The following is an 11,148-nucleotide window of genomic DNA, read 5'->3' as shown; positions in this document are numbered from 1 at the left end:
ACCCAATTTGTGTTTTTTTTTTTTTTAATTTTACTTTCGACTTTTTCTTTGTCGTTGTTTACTTGGATGTTACAGAATCTACATGCGTACACATACATACATACATACATACACACACATAGACGGAGGTAGTACTTACGTTTTTTGTCACGACTCGACGTTGTAATATTATAGCAGAATACTCTTAGTGTTTTATTGATTTTCTGCGTGCAAACATTTCTCAAACAGTGTGGTGTAATATCGAAAAATATAATAATACTTATTTATAAATTGAAATTCATCGACCAAGATTATTATCAAAAGATAGTAAAAAATAAATAAATATATATAGATATATATATATATATCTATGATTTTGTTAGTGTATCATATCGACATTTCATTTATTTTATAAAATTCTATAGATTAGAACTAGAAAAAGAGAATTTCGAAATTTTTGATGCATTTGAGGGTAACGCGTTTTCTGTCTGGATAAAATAGTAACTTTTCAATTTTTAAATAACAAAATACGAATTTTATCATGTTTCAAGAACCATTAGATAACTGCGTGAAAAAGGAAAATGTTCGATATACATGATTGTTGTTGTTTTTCTTCTTTTCAAAACGAATTCGTTGAAATCGTAAGAAAGTAGGACATTTTTTTTAACGTAAAAAATAAATTTCCAACTTAAAAAATTATTTCAACACGTAATATTACATTGTGGTATACAAAGTATTTCTCGATAACGTGTAATTAGTTTTTCATTCGATTTATTATTCTAAATATCTCAATGATATTGCCCCCTATATATATATTATATATAATTAATTATATTATTAATATAATCTATAATATAGTATCTATATATAAATATTATCTATTATATAAACATTATTATTTTCTCAATTTTACTCTGTATTAGCATCCTTAGTTTATTATTGTTATTTATTCACCATTGCAACCGGACGACGCATATTGTCATTATTATTATTCTTATTATTATTATTATTATTATAATTATTATAATTATTATTGAAAAATGCATTTACATAAATGTGTTTCCATACAGGTTGAGATTCATTAAAGTTGATCGTTAAAATAACGAATTGATATCTCGAATTAGATATCTTAAAATACAAATATAAATATACACATATATAATATATATTGTCGTTTGAAAAGTACAAATTGTCTATGGCCTTTCAAGTTTCATTTATCAGGATTTACGATTTAATGACAAAGTGGCCTATATTTATAATTGATCACTAATAATCGAACGAACTTTAATGAACCACGACTTGTCGTAGGAAAATTCAAAAAGGAAAATCTTTATAAAAAAGATATTTTTCCAATGTTTTTTCAACCATGATGAACAAGATTCATGGATGAATTCATGTAATATTTGAACGTATTAAATTTATATGTAAAAAAGAAAGAAAAAAAGAGTGAGAGAGAGAGAGAGAGAAAGAAATATGCTCAAGAATTGTAATAATTCGTGCAATATACAGGGTGAATCATCGATACAAACGTTACAAGTCTCTCTATACGTTAAATATTTTTAATAATAATCTAGATATATATATATCTATTGATAAATATTAATAAATCGAATATCAAAGAAAATTTGATATTCATAATAGACTTGTAACGCGAAAAAACACTTGACTCATCCCGATACTCGTTTTGGCATGATACAAAGTATGTATATATATATATACATAAATATATTATACGCAAACGTTATATCAATTAACTATATTTTATGTAAATTTAGGCTGAAAATCGTAAATCTAAAAATAAACAAACGATGTGATCATTGTCTTCTTTACGTAATCGTCTATTACCGATATACATTCTCTCCACTATTATTATTATTATTATTATATTGATTAACACATTGGATATTATCAAATATCATTTTTCGATATATAAGAGAAACCCTTCTCCCCCCCCTCCTCTTTGAAAAAGAAAACAAAGAGAAAAAGGATCGAAATAATGAAAAAAAATTTCTTCACAATAATATTGCATCCCTTCAGATGAAGAATCTTCTTTGATCGATCTTTCGAAAAATTTTTCATGGGAAGACATTTTTTGATATTATGAAACATAGTGAATCAACGCGAAAGAAGAAAAAAGTAGGAAAAAAGAAAGAAACAAAAAGAAATATAAAAACCAATGAGGAAGAGAAAGAAAAAGAGAGAGAGAGAGAGAGAAAGAAATAGCAAGATCAGCATCAGCTTTTTCTTCAGACTGCGTGCAAGCTGACGCTTTTAGGGTCAACCCTAGAGGGTATAGTATAAAATAGTATAGTAAACGTTACGAACGAAAAGCAGTCGTCGTCACCATCTTTCTCGTCGAGATCGTAGCTTTCGTAGATTTCGTCCTCGTCCTTGTCCTCGTCCTCGTCCTCGTTCTCGTCGTCTTCGTCGTCATCTTGAATCTCCCCAAAAGCCACGAGCCCGATATTATAAGCGCAGCCGGTGCCACAACGATGGCAGCTGGACCCCCCTTCAAACTACTACCACGATTTCACCCTCCCTTTTGGAAAGATCGACTCCCTTCTAGATCCGATCCCACGTGTTACAGTGGAAAAGAGAAAGAGAAAGAGTCCAAAAGTCAGAGCTCTAGATTAATTGTTGCACCCCTTGTTATATATTGTGTGTATATATATATATATATATGTGTGTGTGTATGTATATGCACATCACGTACCGTTTGATCATAACCCTGCTTGGAGAAACCGAGTATTCTCTTATCCCGTTAGGGTGACGTTTAAATCGTATTAGAAGGATCCTTGGTGATCCATCGATCAGTTATACGAGAAATACATTTTTTTACGTGGTAGGTTTTAATTATATGATTTTTGGATCTCTTAAACGTTTTTCTTTTTTTTTCTTTTTTGGAAAGTTTAAGGTTAATCGTTGACACCACCCTTGGTTGGTATGTTTGATGAATTTATTTAGATTATTATTTTTAAAATGATATGATTGTTTGTTCGTTTGTGTTATTTTTGTGTGTTTTTTAATAGGATAATAATAAGAAAAATAATTGTAATGTTTGTTCGTTGGTAAAAGCGTTAATTTTATTTGACTCGTATTATTTGGAATAATTGCGAGATAAATTATTGCTAAGTGTATTTTTTGGTTCATTTATATATATATGTTTACAGATTTGTTGATTTTATTTTTAGAATTTAAGTTATAAATTTGTTATATTTTTAATGTAATTTAATAATTAATTGTTAATTATGATTTATATCGTTTTGAAAAGATTGGATAATGTTTAATATTATTTAGATTTGTTTTTTTTTCTTTTTTTTTTCATATTGATATTGGAGAAAAAAGGTTACATATCGTTTACAAATAACCGTGGCAACGTGTAAATTACTTAATTCAGTTTTAAGTCACATTTAACCCACCCTATGTTCGCGCGTAATCGCATTACCTTCGCCAAATCCACTCCTACCATTTTCACCCTCGTTCAAAGTGCAACAAGGTCTTATTGTATAAAATATTTAGTGACGAGCGTTTATATCTTATCTAACAAAATCTAAACTTTTGTCAATAAGAAAGTCAATCATTATTATTATATCAGAACAATCTACGATTTTAATTTACAATTGTTTTTTTCCAAAATTATCATATAGAAAAAAGAAATAATCATAGTGTGTTAATCGTAATGCAAGTGTTGTTAGATCGCAACATTTCTTTGAATTGTCGTAATTACAATTTTCAGTGTCATAGATGACGAGTTAATAAATAATTATTTTTTTTTCTTTCTTTTTATAGATAAATAATATACAAATTAATATATAAATTCGATCAAAATGTTAATTGTATTCTTTTCATTTATGATATACATATATATATATTGCGACTACTTACAATTTTGTCTAAGATTTCAATCTTATAATACTCATCAATTCAACAAACATCAAAATTTGTTTAGATCAACGTAATTACAATTTTTACTATCTTCAATGACAGAGATAATAATTTCAATCTTAGAAAAATATCACAAACATCCCCCTTATTTTACTTACGATAAATATAATATTTCCAATTGTGATTTAAATAATAAGATTTAAATATTACAAATATTAATAAACGCAATTAATATAAAAAATTGTCATACATCATCATAATGAACATGTTTATAGAAAAATAATATACAAATATTACATAACTAATATTACAAAAACAAAACTATTAAACGTATCGTCATTTATATCTACTCGTTTCAAAAAGTTACACGAAACAAATCGACAAAGTAAAAATACAAATACAAATAAAATTAATATAAAATAACAAATAATATAATACAATAAAAACATCATACAGATTATGAATACGAAGTAAAGGAATGATGAAAAAATGCTACGAAATGGCGACAGAACGGTATTAAAATATCAAATCTATGTCGTTGAGGTGAAAACAAAAAAGTACATTGTACGAACTTAATTTACACAAATATGGGCCGTGGGGTGGCGTGGTGGGGGGGGGATGTGGGAAATTTAGTGACAATTTAGAATGAACTTTACCTGCATTCGGAAGTATGGTAGAAGTTAACGCCTAAGTAAGATAAGGGTTAAAGGTTATTGTTCTCTTTCGAAGAACGAGAGGAGGACGACGACGACGACGACGACGACTAGGGGGTTGGAGATGGGGGTGGCGGAGGAGGAGGAAGAGGAGGAGGTGGGGAGGAGGAAGCCATGCGAGTATTTTCCAGCCCCGCCCTCGGTTTCGTTGATATTCCAACCCTCCTAGAATAGCTGACATGCGCATTGAAAATAATCTCCTGATGGTTCTCAACGATCCTTCGAGAGATTCGTCGTATCCGACCTGGAGAGAGAAAAGCACCGATACACTCTCTCCTTCTCTCTTTTCTCTCTCTCTCTCTCTCTTTGTGAGAAAATTTATTCCATTGTTTTGCATCTTTCGTTGATAACAAAAATACACACACACACACACACACATAACACACGTAGGTACATAGACGCTTGCGCGCCAGTACGAAAAGGTTCGACAATTTGAAACCTTGTTTCTGACAAAATTTTCCTGTTTTTTTCTCTCTCTCTCTCTCTTCTCTCGCTTTCTGTTTTATTTTTATTTTCTTTTTCAGGTTCCATGATTTTCCAGGGAGTTCGTATGTCAAACTCTATCGTCTCGTTGATGAAACTTTCTCGGCACCGACTAGTTTGTTCATGGTAAAGTATACGTCATGTTGTTTTATAATAATACATTGATTAATAATTAATGAATCAATAACTATTGATAGCTTATTTTTCTTTTTATTAGATCGTTATACGTGTTGGATCATTAGCATGTGTGTGTGTGTGTGTGTGTGTGTTTTTTAATGATAAAGTATCGTACATTGTTTCGTTTTATTTTTATTATTATACCATTTGGTTTTGAAAAGGAATATAATATTGTTTAAACATTCTAAAAAGTATTCAATAGTAACTGTTATTATATATATATATTTGAAATTGTATTTATTCATTTATTCTTTCCTATTTTTCTTTAAAATTCTTTTATTATCTGTAATATTTTCTTAAACACAATTTCCATCCTATCTATTGTACGTAATATCATTTGATTTGATTATAAACAAGTAAATATAAAATAATATAATCGATGATAATTATTGTCGATTGATTTATTATTATTATTTTCTTCGCGTAGATAATTGTGATTTATCGAACGATAAATTCAAAGTAGATTTATAAGAAATAATTATTCGTTATGTTTAAATAATAAAAATATAAAGGGGATAGAGGTGAGGAGAAATAATTTTAGCACGAAATGCAATATCATGGGATCATCGTAAAAAGGTAAAATAGGAGGATTTTGTAGAACGATATCTTGGAGTCGATAAATCAATTGGGTGTAGGTCTTTAAACGGGACATTACCAATCCGTATATTGTTGTGGACACAGCTGACAAGCCTCATGGATTACCCTCCATAGCTTTAACTTGCTATTACACACTTTCGATATTTACACGACTATCGATTAGGCGTACTATTCAGACAAATCGTTTGTACATGCGCGTACAAACGAGAACGATGTACTTTTTCTGACGTTTAACATCTACGAATGTTGGCATACATACTCGACTTTGAGATCGGCTTCTTGTTGTAGATCGACATATGTTCAAATTTATACTTCCAATAAGTCCTCGTATAGTTAAGGATTATTATTTTTTTCCAAAATATTTTAGAATCAATGATAATTAATATTACACGATGTTCAAATATATCCAAATTAACGAAGATCATTAATTGTATGTAGAAAATATGTAGGGTGAATAATATGAATATTTGTAGATAGGCATATGTAGAAATGTTATTTTGACGATTATTATTTTTTCAAGAATAGTTTATAGAATCAATAATAATTATTAATATATTATACGATGTTAAGATACATCCAAATTAACGAAGATCATTAATTGTATGTAGAAAATATGTAGGGTGAATAATATGAACATTTGTAGACAGGCATATGTGGAAATGTTATTTTGAAGATTATTATTTTTTCAAGAATAGTTTATAGAATCAATAATAATTATTAATATATTATACGATGTTAAGATATATCCAAATTAACGAAGATCATTAATTGTATGTAGAAAATATGTAGGGTGAATAATATGAACATTTGTAGATAGGCATATGTGGAAATGTTATTTTGAAGATTATTATTTTTTCAAGAATAGTTTATAGAATCAATAATAATTATTAATACATTATACGATGTTAAAATATATCCAAATTAACGAAGATCATTAATTATATGTATAAAATATGTAAAGTAAATAATATAGACATTTAAAGATACACATATATCGAAATATTACTTTTTAATTTAGATAATGAAAATATTATTTTCAAAATAAAATTTTAGAATTAATGATAATTATTAACATCGTATAATATTATATATTTAATTTTAATATTAGTTGCATAGTCAAATAAAATTACTGTACAAGATTAAAACTCTATAACAATGATAATTATTAATATACGATATATAGAACGAATCATAGAAAACTTTCATTTGCAGATGGGCGTATATTCAAATTTTACTTTTAATATTTGTCAACACAATTAAACAAAATTATACTTATAATAACATTTCCAAATTAAACATTATATATAACACTAACACATCCTACAATATAATATAATATAAATCATATACACAAAATTACATTATTATCTTTCTTATACTAAAACAATATAAATTCAAACATATAACACAAATAATGAATAAATAACATTATCTAAAACTCATCCCCGTATATTATAATCAAAACATTTTTCCTCACATTTCAAAAAACTATGACAAAACTTCAAACAAAGACATATTCGTTACAGCTACCACAAAAATTAAAAAAAAAAAATTAAAAGTACCTAATTCATAATTTTTCAATACAAGATTTAACGATTCAAAATAAAAATCATCATCATCATCATCATCATCATCATTTCGTCGCTCACGCATAGTGGTTTTTATAACGCATCAGTGAACCTATAGAATCATAAATCTCTATTTTTCTCTCTCCCACATATATTCACCCATCACACACACACATATATATATATATATATATATATACATATACGCAAACACATGATAGTATAGGAACATATAGAGACACACAACAAACTTGAACGAATTCAATGCAACACGTATGGCGTACTTACTCGCGCGAATGGTCCTCCATTTCTATCGGTAGTTTCGCGTAGGAGGAGGAGGGAAGGAGGCCTCTGTGTTTGACCACAAACTGTTTTAATCCTTCTGTTACTCGTATTTGCGTTTTCAAATCGTTGAGCAATATTCGTTCGTTCGTGAAAATGCCCGACCGCGTTTTGCCCGGATACGGTACGGTAACACTCGGACGAACGCGTCTCGGGAAATGAAATGATCGTAATTAGAAAAAAATTCTTTTCAAGGTCGATAGCATAATATCACGTAATTAAACGATTATTTATTCATTAATGCGCATACGCGATCTCGTATCGATATTTATCATTTTTTCATTTATAAAAGTCAAATGTTATTTTTAAGATTCGTTCTATATGGAGCACATTTTTATTTATTTTTCACGATTATTTATTTTTAAATTAAACAATATATTTATTTGCCCGAAGTAAAAGTGAAAAAAGGGAATAAGTCAATTTGACTGTAACATTGAAATTGAAATTTTATAAAGAAAAAATATATAATAATAATAATTTTTTATTTCAAAGAAATTTTATTCAAAAAATCATTTCATACATCATGTATTTTCTTTTTTCTAAAATACATTTAACACAGACGCTTATATTTCTATTTTTTTTTTGCATGACAGTTGTACTTGACAATTAAACTCGCATCAGAGATTGTTTATAGAAAATTTCTATGCACATAAGAAATAGATTGAATGTGTGTAAAACGATCAACTTTAAAAATGAAGTCAATTTGATTCACATCTGTCAAAATAGGTATAGCACATATTGATTTTTGGAATTAAAGAATTAGTATTTCTATTAAAAAAAAACAACGTAATATTCTTATGAAAAATAAAAAATTATTTAATTTTTTCTATATATATTTAGCAATAAAATCGTAAATGTGCCGAAACGAAACTCGGTCCGGCAATTGTGGTGTTTAAAAAGTTTTTAAAAACAATGACCTTGGAAGATAAATATTATATATATGAAATAAATATATTTAAATAGAATAAACACAAAAATGTGAGAGAGAGAGAGAGAGAACGTCTTTTTAAAAATAAAACAATAAAATAAAATAAGGAAAAAAACAAATATTACTACTACCTACAAGATAGAAATACGCGTATGGGGATGGGGTGGGTTGGAAGTGTTCGAATAAAGGAGCAAAAAAACATATCAAAGGGATGGAAGAAAAATCTAATTCTAAATGAAAAGAAAAAAAAAGAAAACAAAAAAATAAATCCACAAACACTAAGGAGAAAGATTACAAGACAAAAAGTAGTGAGAAAACGCGTAACTTTTCTTTTCCCCCTTTTGCCAGGATAAAAATAGTGCAATTCGTTTTGAAGAATGGAGATAGAAGGAAATAGAAAAAAGAGGAGGAAAAAGAACAAGCAAGCAAGAAAGAAAGAAAGAAAGAGAGAGAGAGAAAACATTAGGTAAGAATTAAGACGAGCAAGCTAACTTCCACGTCGGCGGTCTCAATCTTCGTCCGAAATTTCGCAAAAGAGGAAGAAATAGAACCAAAAGAAGTAAAAAAGAAAAAAGAAAAGAAAAAAAAAATAAAGAGGAAGAAGTAGAAGAAGAAGAAGAAGAAGAAGAAAGAGAGTAAAAGATGGTAGTAAACGTTCTGCATGTGTATATGTTAGAAAGATAGAAAGAGATAGAAAATTTCGTAGCGTCTGCAAGCAGCGTCCTTACGATCTTTGCTTTACCCAATATCTTCTTGGCTTCACGCTCAACGGGTCCTTCCACTGCGACGTTTAGCCATCCTGGTGGGGGTACTTTTATTAAAACTCCCGTCAATAGTGCGGCGAGGAGGTGGAGAAGCTGCTGGAGGAGGGACGAGGTGGATACGAGGAGGAAGAGGTGGAGGAGGAGGAGGAGGTTTGTGTGGGTGGTTGGTTTGGAAGGAAAGAGAAAGAGAATCAGAGAAAGATAGGAGATACTCCTACTACTACTACTACTACTATTACTACTCTACACACACATACACACACAGACACATAGACAGAGGCTTGCGTTTTATACACAATGCTACAGCACGAAATGGTAAAGTCCCTAGGCATTTGGTAGAAGAACCTCGTGAAAAAATCCAAATCACGATGGTGACGGTTTTTTCTCGAGACAAATTCTGAGAGAGAGAGAGAGAGAGGGGGGTCCTTTCAAAACGGATTAAAAATTCCTTTTTTTTTTTACTTTTTACTTTTTTACTTTATCTAACACGAAACGTGACGTTCTTAAATTTTGGTATGTTGTTATTTTTCTGGCTTGGTTTTTACTAATTTTTCTTTTTTTAAGTCGTTTTGATATCTGTTAATATTAGATTTACAAGAATGTTTTGTTCGTTATTTTCTTTTTAATTTACAAATATTGTTTGAGAGGAGGAATTAATAATTATATTTCATTACGGTATTAAAAATCAACGTATATATATTTTTAAAAAAAGATATTATTTAAGTTTTATGTATATATGTAGTAAAAAAATTTGAAATGAGTCAAATTAGCTCAGAACGTAAATCTAGTGTTAAAAGGAAGTTATTAAGGTATTTCTTTCTTTCTTTCTATATTCTTTTCTTATATTATTTGAGATATTGTATTTAATGCTAAACCTATGAGAGCGTTCGGTAATTTATAAAAAAAAAAAAGTAAAGTTCACTGGTAACGTGTAAAACGTACACATTATTCGTTCGTAAACAATAGAAAATATTTGTGTTCGTTATCTAGTTGGTTAAAATCTCATTCTATAGATATATGGTTTTTATTTTTTTTTTATTTTTTAGTAAACGTTCAATCGCTCACAGTAGGAATAGATATACACGAAATGTATTCAAAACATGTTTGTTCTTTTTTGTTGAATTAGAATAAGGGATGAGATAATTAATCGTTGTCAAATAAATTCATCATTATTGTGAGATCTTTTTCAAAGTTTAACGATTATTATTCTTGATAGAATACGAAATTTGTATAAATCAGTTGTATGATTGTTAATTAATAACAAACGAATTATAGAAATATTTTTTATGATTTATTTTTATAAAATAGAATAATGCACGTATCGTTCAACTTTTTCTTTTTTTTTTTTTCTTTTTGGAATACAAAGAAGAAAATATTCCTTTTTTTTTTATTATTTATATCGTATAAGGATTATTTCTGGTTGAATTGTATAAAAAAGTGTGGGATATCGAGGATCTCAAGGACTGACGTGAAACGTCTTTTGTATCTTATTCCCTTCGCTTTTTAATTAAACTTTCGTACGATACTCGAAGGGATAAAAAGTCGGATCGGAGTCTTCTCCTCCATCCACCCTTCGCCCTACCCCCTTCCCCACCCCTTGTATATCCATCGAGGACGGTGCCTTTGAAAAGCTCCGATTATTCCTTCTTGTTTATTCCTAAAGAATCATCTTTGTATTGGTGAATATTTTCTAAGATGCAACATTTGTCACG

This window comes from Polistes fuscatus, unplaced genomic scaffold (genome assembly GCF_010416935.1).
Source record: "Polistes fuscatus isolate 324 unplaced genomic scaffold, CU_Pfus_HIC Scaffold4, whole genome shotgun sequence".
Classification (NCBI taxonomy): domain Eukaryota; kingdom Metazoa; phylum Arthropoda; class Insecta; order Hymenoptera; family Vespidae; genus Polistes; species Polistes fuscatus.
Note: the sequence above shows the minus strand (reverse complement) of the source record.